This window comes from Microtus pennsylvanicus, chromosome 15 (genome assembly GCF_037038515.1).
Source record: "Microtus pennsylvanicus isolate mMicPen1 chromosome 15, mMicPen1.hap1, whole genome shotgun sequence".
NCBI classification, from domain to species: Eukaryota; Metazoa; Chordata; class Mammalia; order Rodentia; family Cricetidae; genus Microtus; species Microtus pennsylvanicus.
In genome coordinates, this window is record NC_134593.1 from 3075092 (window position 1) to 3091655 (window position 16564).

Consider the following 16564-nt stretch of genomic DNA (forward strand, 5'->3'; position numbering starts at 1 on the left):
GCTGGAGGTGTTGCTTGATTGGCAGAGCTCGTGCCCAGCAATCAGGAAATCCAGAATCCAACTATCAACACCTCTTAAACTGGATCTTGTGACATATACCTACAACCTAGCACATGGGAAATGGAGGCAAGATGACCAGAAATTAAAGGTCTTCCTCAGCTACATATAGAGTTTAAGGCCAGTCTGTCCAGGGTCCCTGTTTTAAAAACAGAAAGAAATGAGGAGGAGTACGGAGCAAAGAAAAAGCATGGAGATTGGCAATCTGACTTATGTAAGCCTTTTCTTAGCCAGGCACATGAATTTCCGTGTTTGACCCTCAAAGACCATGTGATGGCTACTTCTGAGATCTTAAGTCACTCCACAGTGGTCTGCCCACACTTGCTCTCTGGGCTTCCTGTCTCCCTTTAAATCTGACAGACACCGCAGTGAGTCAGTCCTGCCAATGCTTGACTCATTTTTGACCTAAATTTGATGATCAAACACAATGCTCCAGAATTTGGCATTATGGCTCAAAACTTATGGTGGGAATGTGGCTGGACTGGTGTGTGTGTGTGTGTGTATGTGTGTGTGCGTGTGTGTGTGTACTCCCTGGAGCTGGAGTTACAGGTAAGCCACCTGATGTGGGTACTGGGAACTGAACTCTCCCAGAGAAACACAAGCTCTTTGCTGCTGAGCCATCTCTCCAGCCCCAGGCTTATTATTATTACAAACTGAGTATTCCTTGTCTGAAATGATTGAGATCAGAAGCATTTGGGACTTTGGGAGATAACTTAGCTGGTAGAGGGCTCGTCTCGCATGCATGAGGCCAAGTTTAATCCCTAGCATGTTAGTACATGCCTGAGACCCGAGTCCTGGGAGGTAGAAAGGCAGGAGTTATCCCTTCATGTATAGTTCATTTAAGGCCGTCCTGGGCTATACAAGAACCTATCTCAAAAAAAAGTGTTTACACTTTGAATTTTAAAAAATTCCAGGTGGTGGTGCACACCTTGAATCTCAGCTTTCAGGAGGCAGAGACAGGCAAATCTGTGAGTGTGAGGCCAGCCTGGTCTACAGAGCAAGTTCCAGGGCACCCAAGGCTACACAGAGAAATCCTGTCTTGAAAAATGTAAATAAATAATGTTTGTATGCTCACATGTAATGTTTTTGGGATAGCACCCAAGTCTAAACATATTTTTGAGACAGGATTTCATTATGTAGTCCTGGGTGTCCTGGAACTCCCTGGAACTCAGAAAGATCTGTCCGCTTTGTGCGCCACCATGCCTGGCGACTTCTGTGTTTCATGTATACCTTATTCACATACTCCGAGGACACTTGTGCAGTGTTTTTAACATACTGTGTTTTGAGTGTGCCCCTGAGTCCTGGGCCACTCCATTCACCAGCAGAGATTTTGAAGCTGTTCTGTAATCTTAGGTTTTGTGTAATGCTTTTTACAGTAAGTTTTATTAGCACTTGAAGAATGGTGGTGATTATATAGAGTTTTAAACGGTAAGTTAAATTATATATGGAAATGCTTTATAGTTGGACAAGGGATGGACTTTAGTTAGCAGAGTGCTTGCCTGGTCTGCATGAATCCCTCTGCTTCAGTCCCTAGCTCAACATAGAGATAAACATGACTGGGGCGGGAGAGATGGCTCAGTGGTTAAGTGGTTGTTCTTCCAGAGGACCCAAGTTCAATCCCAAGCACCCACTTGGTGGTTCAGAACCATCTATAATGGGATCTGATGCCCTTTGGCATACAGGAAGACAGAACAGTTATACACATACATACACACATCTAAATAAAGAAGTGTGGTGATGTGTGCCTGTAATCCTAGCACTCAGGAGGGAGGGGCTGGAGCATCAGAAGTTCAAGGGCATCCTTGACTACACAGTGAGCGTGACTTTGAGGTTAGCCTGGAATATATATGCGTGTCCCTGTCTCTAAATAAACAAGCGGAAGAAGGAAACAACCGCAAATTAGTGAAAGGTTCCGAGTTTAGAGTTCAAAGGGGCACTGCAGCAGATTTTCCTTTGGGGTTAAGAGGGCTATCAGAAGAGTCACTGATGCCAGGATAGACAGACAGACAGACAGTAGCGTGGCAGATGCCCTGAGAAGAGGCCAGGCCCACGTAACAGAGTGGCAGTCCCTCGTTACAACTTTCACAGGAAATGGGAAGTGGCAAAGAGGTTGAAATCTTTCTGGTTTGGACCCTTGGTTAGACACTGATATAGCTCAGCAGGCAGTAGTGAGTTAAAGAATACCAGGCAATGGATAGCGTTTCTCCTGGCTGGCCATTACGGGGGCTCAAATCAGGTTGGGAAGACAAGAATCAGGAGAAACACGCTACTGTAGTTCTGGAAATCAAATTGCTTTAGTTTTCTGTAACTGTCACAATCCAACCAAACTACTCTCCACCTTCTACTTAGAGCCAGGGTCTCTCACTGAACCTGAAGCGCATCCACTGGATAAGGCTAGCTGGTGAACCTGCTGGTCTCTCACTCCTGCTCACTCTGGGATTAAGATGTGTACTCGATGCCCTGATTTTTATGTGTGTGCTAAGAACCCAAATTCAGGTCATTATGGTTGCAGGTACTATACTGACTAAGCCATCTTCCCTTTCCTCTCCACTTTCTTAAAAGATTAATGGTCCTTCTAGAGCTAGGGATAGCCCTCAGTTGGTGAAACACGTTAGCTAGCATAAAGTCCCTAGGTGCCATTCTTGAAACTGCATAAACAGAGTGTGGTGGTTTAAATAAGAATGCCCCCCCCCATAAAATAGATTTTATGGGTGGATTGTGGGTAGAGGGGATGGGAATAGGAGGATCAGGTGGGGAGGAAGAGGGTAAAAAAGGGTTGAGGGAGGGAAGGCAGGAAGAGAGAGCCAAAACTGAGGGGCATCTGTGGGGTGGTATGGAAACCTAGGGCAGTGGAAACTTCCTAAAATATATGAAGGAGATCCTAATGAAGTCTCCAAATAATGGGGGAGACAGAGTCCCAACTGGCTATCTCTTGTCACCAAATGAAGCTTCCAATACTGGGTTACATCCAATTGAGCCAAAGAGGTTCCATGGAAATCCCCAGACAATCTAGGCTGTGCCAAGACAATAGGTCGCTCTCCATCAGCTGGAAGTGATGTGGGAGAGTCTTCTGTTCTGTGTTGATTTTATTGGTTAATAAAGAAACTGCCTTGGCCCTTTTGATAGGACAGCAGCTTAGATAGGTGGAGTAGACAGAACAGAATTCTGGGAGAAAGGAGCTGAGTCAGGCAGTCGCCATGATTCTTCCACCAGACACAGACGCAGGTTAAGATCTTTCCTGGTAAGCCACATCTCGTGGAGCTACACAGATTATTAAAAATGGGTTAATTGAGATGTGAGAATTAGCCAGTAAGAGGCTGGAACTAATGGGCCAGGCAGTGTTTAAAAGAATACAATTTGTGTGTAATTATTTCGGGTAAAGCTAGCCGGTGCAGGAGCCGGGCGGCGGAACACAGCCCTCTGCTCCTCACTACATGGAAGCAAAGGCCACATTGCTGGAGACAGACAGCTTCCACACAACTCATCGAACACAGAGAGGTGGGGCTGGTGCCTACACAGAACTTCACCCGACATTCCAGAAGTTACTCTGCAGCTACCAAAAGAGAAACCTAAACACCAAGTAAGTCACAAACCCTTTGTCTATAATGGTGTCCTGTCTGCAAAATATGCTAGGGCAATGGTGGCACAAAGCTTGGGAGAGGAACCAACCAGTGTCTGCTTGGGTGACCAAGAACTGAAACTAGATAGCCCAGAGACCAAGGGTAAAACCAAATACTACTGATCTAAAAAAAAAGTAACAATAAAATGGTTCCTAATGGTATCTGATATACTCAGAAGTTGGTGCCTTATTCAGTCATAGTCAAAGAAGTTCTTGTAGCAGATGGAAACAAATAGAGACCCATAGCCTGCTACTGCACACAGAGAGAGGCCTTGGGACACACAGCTCTAAATGGGATGTCTTCACTAAATCTCTCCCTTCAGAACTTAGGTGATCCCCAAAAAAGAGGAGACAAAAAGAGTGTAAGAGCCAGAGGGGATGGAGGACACAGGAGAACAAGACCCTGTAAATCAGCTGAGTAAGGTCCGTGCACAGAGACTGAAGCAGCAAGCACAAAGCTGCCGGGTCTGCACCAGGTTCTTGGCATATATATTACAGCGTTCAGTTTAGGCTCCCCCTCCTCCCCCCAAGATAGGGTTTCTCTGTGAAACAGTTTTACCTGTCCTGGAACTTACTTTATAGTACAAGTTGACCTCATACTCCCAGAGATCCGCCTGCCGCTGCCTCCCGAGTGCTGGGATTAAAGGCGTGCGCCGCCACCACCCCACATCAGTTTAGTATTTTTGTATGACTCTTGAGTGTGTGAATGAGCAGGTTTCTGAGTCTTTTGTCTTCTCTTGGGGCTCTTTGCCTTCTGTTGGTTTGCCTTGTGCAACTTTGATGTGATAGGTTTTATTTTATTATGTTTTGTTGTTATTTCTTAGAAGCCTGTTCTTTCTTTTCCTTCCTTCCTTCCTTCCTTCCTTCCTTCCTTCCTTCCTTCCTTCCTTCCTTCCTTCCTTCCTTCCTTCCTCTTTCTTCCTTTGTGTTTCAAGACCAGGCTGGATCATTAGAGTGATTTGTGGGTTCCTACCTCCGGAGTGCTGGAATTAACTGCTACCACTACCTAGCAAGTCTGTTCTTTTCTAACAAACTCTCCCAGTTCTGAGAACTTCTTGTGGCATTGAAATCACCATGATACACAAGCAGCCAGTATGCTTTTCTCCTGCATCTTTTGATTTGTTTTCCAGGCTCTGAAGAATTCTCTAGAGTAACAGAATTTATAGAATGAATATCTATCTATCTATCTATCTATCTATCTATCTATCTATCTATCTATCTATCTATCTTCATCATCCCTATTGATCTGTTTATATCTTCATCTATATCTATCTATCTTCATCATCCCTATTGATCTGTTTATATCTTCATCTATATCTATCTATCTTCATCATCTCTATTGATCTATTTATATCTTCATCTCTATTTGTCTGTCTATCATCTATATATCTTTCATTATCTCTATCAGTCTATTTATATCTTCATCTTTATCTATCTATATCTATCTATCTTCATCATCTCCATTGATGTATTTATTTCTTCATCTATATCTACCTACCTACCTATATGGGGTTTATTAGAATGACTTACAGGCTGTGGTCCAGCTAATCCAGCAATGGCTGGCTATCAACAGAAAGTCCAAGAATCCAGAAGTTGCTCAGTCCATGAGACTGGATGTCTCAGCTGATCTTCAGTAGATGATTGCATCCCGAAGAAGTAATGTGAAGGAATGGACTTGCTAGCAAGCCAAGAGCAAGCAGGCAAAGAGCAAAAGCATCCTTTTTCCATGTCCTTATATAAGTATCCAACTGGAGGTAGACCCTGATTAAAGGTAGATGTCTTCCCCTCCTCAAGATCCAGATTAGAAGCAGAGCTTCCTAATTCAAACTAAGCAAACAATCCCTCACTGGTGTGCTCTCCCTTGTTGGATTTTAGTTAACTGCAGATATAGTCAAGTTGGCTACCAAGAGCAGCCATCACACTTTCTCTGCCCTTTAGTTATGTAGCACTTTGGGAAGGATACAGTCAATTTATTTAGGCCAACAATTCTCTGAGCTTCCTTTTTTTCCATATATTTTTCCAGAGTAGAAACAATGGTGCTAATTCCATAGGGACCATCCATCTCTGGCTCTGACCTATCACTGACCTCAGAACTAGAATGGCATCCAGAGCCTTCGGCAAAATTATTTCTGAGTTCCATGTGAATCCCGCGGGACATGTTATGTTCCCTTGGCACTGCCCCTAAGCTGTTTGAATCAGGTTTCCCTCTAGTCCCTTCCTTTGCCAAGACTCATAGCTGGTGGCAGGATGGACGGATGTTGGGTGTGCTGATTCACCTCCTGCATGATCCTCATGACTTCTCAAGGGAAATTTGGAGACCTGGAATTTTGGTCAGAATTCTCCATTCATATTCCCAGAACCTAGGCTCTCTGGAGCAATCTTTGTTTATATTGTTTAGTGCTTACATCTTTTCTGTGGGTTTCTGATGTCAAGAGTAGGGTATGTTAAACTGGTCTCCCATGGACACATCATACCTATGACCTCAGGGGCTTCATACATCTTTGGTTTTGCTCCAGTGTAAGATGACGGGCTTGCTTGTCAGGGTTTCTGTCCTGCCCAGTTCCCAAAGCCCATAAGCCCCAAAGAAAATCACACAGAGAGTCTACATTAGATATAAACTGATTAGCCCATTAGCTCAGGCTACGTATTAGCTCTTATAATGTATACCAGCCCATTATTCTAGTATGTTAGCCATATGGCTCGGTACTTTTTCAATGGGGTGGGTCACATCTTGCTTCTTCTGTGGTCTGGGCAGGACTGGGGAGGAATGGGCTTCCTCCTTCCCAGAACACTCCTGTTCTTATTGCCCCACCTCTACTTCCTGTCTGGTTTTCCCGCCTATACTTCCTGCTTGGCTATCAGGCAATCAGCGTTTATTTAAAACTTGATTGACAGAATACAGACAATTCTCCCGCACCACTCCAGCCCAGGTTTTAATCCTTTGCTTATTGGTGTACAGTGTAGCAGTGTAGCATACTAGTAGAGAACTTGCCTAAACCTACCTGAGGCTCACCTCCATCACCTCAAAAAAAGATGAAGGGCCACTGGATGGTGGTAGTACACACATTTAATCATAGCCCTTGGGAGGCAGACAGATCTCTATGAGGTCAAGGCCAGCCTGGTCTACAGAGTTCCAGGACAGGTTCCAATGTTACACAGAAAAATCCTGTCTTGAAAAAAAAAACCCCAAAAAAACAAAAAAAAAAGGGGCAAAGTATAAATGACTGTTTCTTTAAACCACCTCAGTTTTCTGCAAAAGCAGGTGGAAAAAATCTTTCTGCTTTGCACACAAAGGAAAATGAAGGGAAGTGACTTAGGTTCACAAACAGAATCATCTACCAAGCTGGGAATGGGACTTCCTTCCTCTAGAACCACAGCAGTTTTTGGTTTTATTTTTATTTTTTTGTTTTTTGAGGCAGGGTTTCTCTGTGTAACAGCCCTGACTGTCCTGGAACTCACTTCGCAGACCAGGTTGGCCGTGAACTCACAGAGATCCACCTGCCTCTGCCCCATGAGTGCTGGGATTGACAGTGTGCATGTCCACTGCCTGGCTCCCTTACACTCTTAGATGCCCTACTATTTCAGTTCTCACTTCCATTGCTACGCCCAACCCTGCAGTTTCATTGTCCCCCATTTCTTTCTGTTCAAGCTCACAGTGAAGTTTTTCCTTTCCTTCCCAATATGTCAGCTAAGACAAGTGAGAATTTCCAGCATCATTAGGAAACATACATCCTTGTTCAGAAACACACAAGCCTTCTGGAATTCCAACTTTTACCTAGTTTTCCTTATAAGGTTCCATTCTGTGGAGCAGAAGATAAACTTAGGGTCTGATCCTCCACCAGCACTGCATGCCAAGCCCCTGTTTTTCTAAGACTGTTTTTAATCTGGCCTCACCCCACCTACTTATATTTAGTTCTTGTTACTCCCCAATATAAACCTTCCTTTATGAGGTCAGACTTCTCACTGTTTGCTCACATGCGAGTGTGCACACGCACGCACACACATGCACACACGCCACACGCACACCCCCCCCCACAGTTGAACACATCAAGGAAATGTAAAATGGTTGGTCGCCCCGACACCATTCTTCTTCCAGAAGTCACCTGGATTCCTTTTTCCTGTCCACTACCAATTCCAATCTGATGCAGATTGTAATGTGTGCAAGGCGGCCCATGGCGCATGATTTTAACCCCAGTACTCAGGAGGGCAGAGGATGGCAGAGCTCTGAGTCTGAGGACAGCCAGTTCTAGGACAGCCAGGACTGTTACACAGAGAAATCCTGTCTTGATTTTTTTTGTTTTTATTGTATTTATTTATTTTGGTTTTTTGAGATAGGGTTTTTTCAGGTTTTTCTGGAACTCACTCTATAGACCAGGTTGGCCTCGAACTCGCAGAGATCCTCCTGCCTCTGACTCCAAGTGCTGGGATTAAAAGTGTGTGCCACCACTGCCTGGCTTCATGCTTAGATTCTTAATTACTTATAAATATACAGTTTGGTGATAGTGTTAAGTATATTCACTTTTGGGGCCCAGAGAAATGGTTCCGCCCAGGTTCAATTCCCAGCACCCACATGGCAGCTCATAACTGTCTGTCAGGCAATCCAATGCCTTCACACTTACATATGTGCCGGCAAAACACAAAACCACATGAAATAAAAATAAATTATTTTTTAAAAAGTTATATTCACTTTTTTAACTAAAATATTTTATTGCATGAATGATCTATGTACATTATAAAAAGATTAATAAATACTGTCAAGTGCTGGAAAAAGTACAAGTATAAATCCATGGGTAAGCTAAGTAATATTTTTTTATTTTAATTTAATAAACTTATTTATTTTACATCCTTACTGCATTTTCCCCCATCCCAGTCCTTCACCTCTCTCCCCTTTCCCCCATCCACTTCTCCTCCATTTCTATTCAGGAAAGGGCCACCCTACCAAGGGTATCCACAAGACATGGCATATCATCCTGCCAAGGGTACCCACAAAACATGGCATGTCATCCTGCCAAGGGTACCCACAGAACATGGCATGTCATCCTGCCAAGGGTACCCACAAAACATGGCATGTCAAGTTGCAGTAAGTATTTAGGATGGGCAAGGCAACCCAGTGTGAGGAATAGTGTCCCAAAGCTGTGTAGTATTCTTTCAAATTTTTAATTTTTTAAAAATTTTTTACATACCGATCCCAGGTCAGGACCAAGCCCCCCACCCCCTACCCCCAGGCTGAGCAAGGTATCTCTCCATAGAGAATGGGCTCCTCAAAGTCAGATCCTGGTCCCACTGCCAGTGGCCCCGTATACTGCCCAAGCCACACCATTGTTGCCTGTATTTAGGAGACTAGTTCAGTCCTACGCAGGTTCCCCAGCTGTCAGTCCGGAGTCAGTGATCTCCCACTAGTTCGGGCCAGCTGATTCTGTGGGTTCCCCACCATGATCTGGACCCCTTTGTTCATGTTATTGCTCGTCCTGGAGCTCGGCCCAGGGGTTAGGTGTGGATCTCTGCATCTGCTTCATCTGTTTCTGACAGACGGTTCTAGCTTCTCTGAGGATATATTCACTTTTTTGGGCAACAAGTGTTATCTAAAATTTTTCATTTTTGCAAAACTCATAGCAACTCCACGTTTTCCACTCCCCTTAGCCTCTAGAAACAACAACTACTTTCAGTCTCTGAACTTGATTATTCTAGGTACTATTTATAACTGGAATCTTAAGGTGACTTTTGGTGTCTGGTTTGTTTCATTTGTTATAAAATTCTCAAGATCTGTCTGCTTTGTAGCACATGTGATAGGATGGCAGGATTTCCTCCTGTTCTGAGAGGGAATAAATGTCCTGTTGTCCTCCGTTGGTCCTTGCCGTCAGGCCGGAATCTCAAGTGAGCTCCCGTTTCTGGAGTCTTGATCCCTTTGCTCATATTATCTGTCATCTTCCCTCTCTTCGACTGGACTTGGGGAGCTCAGTCCAATGCTCCACTGTGGATCTCTGCACCTGCTTCCATCAGTTGCTGGCCAAACTGGGTTTTCAGAATGTGGGGGACAGTTGTGTGGCTGGAACAGACTGTGGGGCCACTGCTAGTGAGACCAGGGTTTATCCCTACTGCTTGTACTGGCTTTTTGGAACCCATTCTCTTTGGAGGGATACCTTGCTCAGCCTAGATAAAGTGGGGAGGTCCTTGGTCCTGTCTCAAAGCAATGTGTTAGACTTTGTTGACTCCCCATGGGAAGGGGTGGGGGGAAGGGTAGAGGGAGTAGGAGGAAGGGAGGGAGTGGGAACTGGGATTGATATGTAAAATAAGAAAATCTAGTTCTTTTTAAAAAATTAATTAATTAAAAAAATAGTCCTGTTAGTCCTCAGAGTTGTGTGTGTGTGTATGTGTGTGCACGTGTGTACGTGTGTGCGTGTGATTTTCTTTCCCCATGCTTCTGTTCAGAGACCTTCATCCACAGTTGCTTCCACTCATGGCCATTATGACTAATGCTGCTATGACCGTGGGTGTACAATTATCTCCCCAAGACTCTGTTTTCAGTCTTGTTGGAAGTAGGACTTTTGGATCACTTTCTAGATCTAATTTCTATGAGAGTTCCAACTCCTCCACATTCCCAACAAAACGTATTTTCCTATTAAATAGCCTTCACTTCCCTCAATTGGTTTTAAATTATTTTGTACCTTTGCTCATCTTAATGAGATTTCAGCATTTTCTTCTTGTTGAAATAGGGTCTCGTGTATCTAAATTGTCCTTAAATGCAATAGGTAGTTGAAAATGACCTTGAATTTGATGTTTGGTTTATGCAGTATCTGAGCTAGAACAAAGGCTGCACCACGGGAGCTCTATCCCCGGGCCCAGATCTGAACACTTCAGAACAGTGATCCTGTTTTGTTCTTCTGTGGTCCCTGGAGTGTAACCTGTGCCACCATGGTTTATGTACTGTGAGGTACCTCCTGCTTCACTACACTACACGGAAAGTTTCGGGCCCGTTTTCTGGTTTTATTCTTAGAAGCTGGAGTGTAGGATTTCCTGCACAGACAGAACATGCTGACTGACATGGACAGACTGAGGAAGCCTCCAGCTACAGCATGGAGTGGACGGTCTGCACGGGGATGTCACTGTTGCCTTCTCTTCCACTAAAAAGAGACAGTATGCTCATTCCATAAGGTTTATTTCTGCTGAAGGCAGTTGCTGAGGGCAGCAAAGGTGCAAGGCAATTCAGGTGAAATGGAAGACCCTACTACAATCTGGGTCTTTGGATATAGTTAAGTTGGTAGAAGTTGATGCCTTCAAACCAAAAACACCCCCCCCCCCAAAAAAAATTCTGCACGGGACTCATGGGACTGTTCAGATTACTCAGTGGGCAAAGTGCGGAGTACAAGCATGCTTTGGAGCCCCAGCACTCATATAAAAAAGACAAAAGAAAAGTGTCAGGTATACAGGGCTGGCCTGTGACCCCAGTGCAAAGAGAGCTGGTGGGGAGGCAGATGGAGCTAGCTGGCTAGTCAGTGTAGCACGAAGAGATCCTGTCCTCAAAATAAGCAAGCAAATAAACCAAAGCAGGGTTTAGTGAAATGGCTCCTTCTGTCGGTAAGGGAATTTGCTGTCATGCTTGATGATCCAAGCATGATTTCTAGAAAAATTATCCTTTGTCTGTTTGTGGCCCCCTAGCAGTGGGACCAGGATCTGTCCTTGGTGTTGAGCTGGCTTTTTGGAACATTTTCCCTATAGTAGATGCCTCTCTCAGCCTTGATGCAGGGGGAAAGAGCTTGTTCCTGCCATGCTTTGTTGACTCCCATGGGAGACCTTACCATTTTTGAAGAGTGGATGGAGGCAGGTAAGAAAGGAGGTAGGGGGGACTGGAGAGAAGGCTCAGAGGTTAAGAGCATCGTCTGCTCTTCCAAAGGTCCTGATTTCAATTCCCAGCAATCACATGGTGGCTCACAACCATCTGTAATGGGGTCTGGTGCCCTCTTCTGGCCTGCAGGCATACACACAGACAGAATATTGTATACATAATAAATAAATAATTTTTTTTTTTTTTAAAGAAAGGAGGTAGGGGGAACAATTCCACAGGACTGGGACTGAACCAGCTTTCTAGGCCGGAGTGGGCCTGAGAAAGCAAGCTCCATGGGAGCAGGGGTGGATGAGTCCAGGGACATTGGCAGACCTGGACCCATCAACCTGGGCCAGAGCAGACCTGAGACAGCAAACTCCACTGGAACAGGTACAGGAAAGTAACCGCTGAGCGAGTGAGCCAGAGCCAGAGACTGCTGAGGGTCTGGATGTGAATCTGGGACCTTCAAGGGAGTAGACCTAAGCCAGGACCCCTGTGGGTCTGGGTGTGAGTCTAGGACCTACCAGGAACTAGGCCTGAGCTAGGACCTCTGCGGGTCTGGGCTTGAATTTGGGACCTCCAAGGGAGTAGGCAGGAACCAGAGTTCTCTGTGGGTCCAGGCATGAGTCTGGGACCTCAGAGGGAGTGGACTTAAGCCAGGACCTCTGTGGCCCAGCATTCGTCTGAGACTTCAAAGGGAATAGGCAGGAACCAAAAACATCTGTGGGTCCGAGCTTGAGTCTGGGACCTCTGAGGGAGTAAGTCTGAGCCAGGTTCTCTGCAGGTCTTGGCACAGTGAGCCTGGGAACTCCAACGGAGTAGACCAGAGACTGAGTCCTTTACAGGACCAACCTCAAGCCAGGGCCCTCTGCAGGAATGGATCTAGACCAGGGACATTTACAGAAAGAGGTTTGGGCCAACAACATAGCTAGAACAGGCCTGAGACAGCAAACTGCAAGGGAGTGGAGCAGAGCCTGGGAGTTCTGAGCAACCTCCAGGAACACGGAGTGACCAATGGGGTAAGTAGAACTGTGGCATTGACTGTACCATGAGGAATAACCTCCTGAGTCTTGGATTCACTGGCACCTAGAAAATTAATCGACAGAATCACAGACAGCCCCAACCACACCTATTAGAGAAAAAGATGAGTAGACAAGGTAAGAACACACGCAACACCACAAAGAGCAACATGACACCTGTAAAACCTAACAACCAATTATAGATGACGAAAAATGACCTAAAAAATAAGTCCAGGAGAATGTTTGAAACTCTTAAAGAGGAAATTAAAAATTCCCTCAAAGAAATGGAGGAAAAGATAAACAAAAAATTGGAAGACATCAGCAAATCCCTTAAAGAAAAGCAAGAAAAAGCAATCAAACACATGAGAGAAACTATTCAAGACTTGAAAAGTGAAAGAGAGACAATAAAGAAAACACAAGCCAAGGGAATTATAAAAACAGAAATAATGAGAAAACAATCAGGAATCACAAATGCAAGCATGAACAGCAGAATACAAGAGATGGAAGAGAGAATCTCAAGAGCTGAAGATACAATAGAGGAAATAGACTCATCAGTTAAAGAAAACATTAAATCTAATAAAAGCTTAACACACAATATTCGGGAAATATGGGACACCATGAAAAGGCCAAATCTAAGAATAATAGGTATAGAAGAAGGAGAAGTTCAACTCAAATGCTCAGAAAATATATTTAACAAAATTTTCCAACCTAAAGAAAGATATGCCTATGAAGATACAAGAAGCTTATAGAACACCAGATAGACTATATCCAAATAAAAAGTACTCTTGCCACATAATAATCAAAACACTAAACATACAGAGTAAGAAAGAATATTAAGAGCCGCAAAGGAAAAAGGCCAAGTAACATATAAAGGCAAACTTATTAGAATTACATCTGACTTCTCAGTGTAGACAATGAAAGCCAGAAGGTCATGGTCAAGCATTATGCAGACATTAAGAGACCATTGCTGCCAGCCCAGACTACTATACCCAGAAAAACTGTGGATCACCATAGAAGGACAAAACAAGATATTCCATGACAAAACCAGATTTAACCAATACCTAGCCACAAGCCCAGCCCTACACAAAATACTAGAAGGAAAACTCCAACCCAACAAAAGCACAGATAATTGATGGTCTCATAGCAGCAAATCCCAAAGAAGGGAAAAACACAGAAATTAACATCACCAGCAATGAAAACTAAATTAACAGGAGATAGTAATCACTGGTCATTAATATCTCTTAATGTAAATGGACGAAACTAACCTATAAAAAGGCACAGGCTAACAGACTGGATATGAAAACAGAATCCATCCTTTTTCTGCATACAAGAAACACATCTCAACCTCAAAGACAGACAATGTCTCAGAGTAAAGGGTTGGGAAAAAATATTTCAATCAAATGGACCTAAGAAACAAGCGGGTGTACCTATCCTAATATCTAAAAAAATAGACTTCAAACCAAAATCAATCAAAAGAGACAAAGAAGGACATTCCATATTAGTCACAGGAAAAATCCATCAAGAGGAAATCTCAATACTGAACATCAATAACCCAAATACAAGGGCACCCTCATATGTGAAAGAAACACTTCTAAAGCTTAAATCATACATTAAACCCCACACACTAATAGTGGGAGATTCAACACTCCCCTCTCACCACTGGACAGGTCAATCAGATAAAAAATGAACAGAAAAATAAGGGAACTAACAGATGTTATGACTCAAATGGACTTAACAGACATCTATAGAATATTCCATCCAAACAAAAAAGAATATACCTTCTTCTCAGCACTCCATGGAATCTTCTCAAAAATTGACCACATACTTGGTAACAAAACAAACCTTAACAAATACAAAAAATTGGAATAACCCAATGTACCTTATCAGATCACTATGGTATAAAAATAGAAGTCAACAGCAATACTAATTCCAGAAAACCCACAAACACATGGAAATTAAACAGTGCTCACCTGAATTATCAGCGGGTTAAGGAAGAAACAAAGGGAGAAATTAAAGACTTCCTAAAATTCAATGAAAATGACCACACAACATACCCAAATTTATGAGACACAATGAAAACAGTGTTAAGAGGCAAGTTCATAGCACTAAACACCTACATAAAGAAGCTGGAAAAATCCCACACTAGTGAATTAACAGAACATTTAAAAACTTTGGAACAAAAAAAAAAAGAAAACTCACCTAAGAGAACTAGATGTCAGGAAATAATCAAAGTGAGAGCTGAAATCAAAAAAATAGAAACAAAGAAAACAATACAAAGAATCAATGAGACAAAGAGTTGGTTCTTCGAGAAAATAAACAAAATAGACAAACCTCTATCCAAACTAACCAAAAGGCAGAGAGAAAATATCCAAATTAACAAAATCAGAAATGAAAAGGGGGACATAACAACAGACACGGAGGAAATACAGAGAATCATTGGATCATATTCTGAAAACCCATATTCCACAAAATTGGAAAAATTAAAGGAAATGGACAACTTTTTGGATAAATATCACTTACCAAAATTAAATCAAGACCAGATAAGCAAATTAAACAGACCTATAACTGCTGAAAAAATAGAAACAGTCATCAAAAGTCTCCAAACCAAAAAAAAAGCCTAGGACCAGATGGTTTCAGCTCAGAATTCTACAAGACTTTCAAAGAATAACTAATACCAATACCCCTCATATTGTTCCACACAATAGAAACAGAATGAACATTGCCAAACTCTTTTTATGAGGCTATAATTACCCTGATACCCAAACCACTGAAAGACATTACTAAGAAAATTACAGACCAATCTTACTCATGAACATTGATGCAAAAATACTAAGTAAAATACTAGCAAATCAAATCCAAGAACACATCAGAACTATCATCCACCATGATCAAGTCAGCTTAATCCTACAGATGCAGGGGTGGTTCAACATACGAAAATCTGTCAATGTAATCCACCATATAAACAAACTGAAAAAATAAAAACCACATGATCATCTCATTAGATGCCGAAAAAGCTTTTTGACAAAATATAACATCCCTTCATGATAAAGGTCTTGGAGAGAGCAGGGATACAAGGAATATACCTAAACATAATAAAGGCAGTATACAACAAGCCAACAGTAAACATCAAACTAAATGGAGAGAAACTCCAAGTGATCCTACTGAAATCAGGAACAAGGCAAGGTTTTCCATTCTTTCCATATCTATTCAATATAGTTCTTGAGGTCCTAGCAAAAGGAGATCAAGGGGATACAAACTGGAAAAGAAGAAGTCAAACTTTCACAATTTGCTGATGATATGATAGTTTGCATAAGCGATCCCAAAAATTCTACCAAGGAACTTCTACAACTCATAAACACTTTCAGTAATGTAGCAGGATACAAGATTAACTAAAAAATAATCAGTAGCCCTCCTGTACACAGATGATAAAAGGGCTGGGAAAGAAATCAGAGAAACATCACCCTTCACAATAGCCACAAATAGCATAAAATATCTTGGGGTAACTCTAACTAAACAAGTGGAAGACTTGTATGACAAGAACTTTAAATCTTTGAAGAAAAAAATTGAAGAAGACACCAGAATGTAAAAAGATCTCCCATGGTCTTGGGTAGGTAGAATTAACATAATAAAAATGACAATCTTACCAAAAGCAATCTACAGATTTAATGCAATTCCCATCAAAATCCCAGCAAAATTCTACAGAGACCTCGAAAGAATGGTACTTAACTTCATATGGAAAAGCAAAAAACCCAGGATAGCCAAAACAATCCTGTACAAATAAAAGAACTTCTGGAGGGGGCTGGAGAGATGGCTCCATGGTAAAGAGCACTGCTTGCTCTTCTAAAGGTCCTGAGTTCAATTCCCAGCAACCTCATGGTGGCTCACAACCATCTGTAATAAGATCTGGTGCCCTCTTCTGGCTTGCAGACATACATGCAGACAGAATACTGAGAATACTGTATACATAATTAATAAATAAATCTTTAAAAAAAAAAAAGAACTTCTGGAGGCATCACAATCCCTGACTTCAAACTCTACTACATAGCT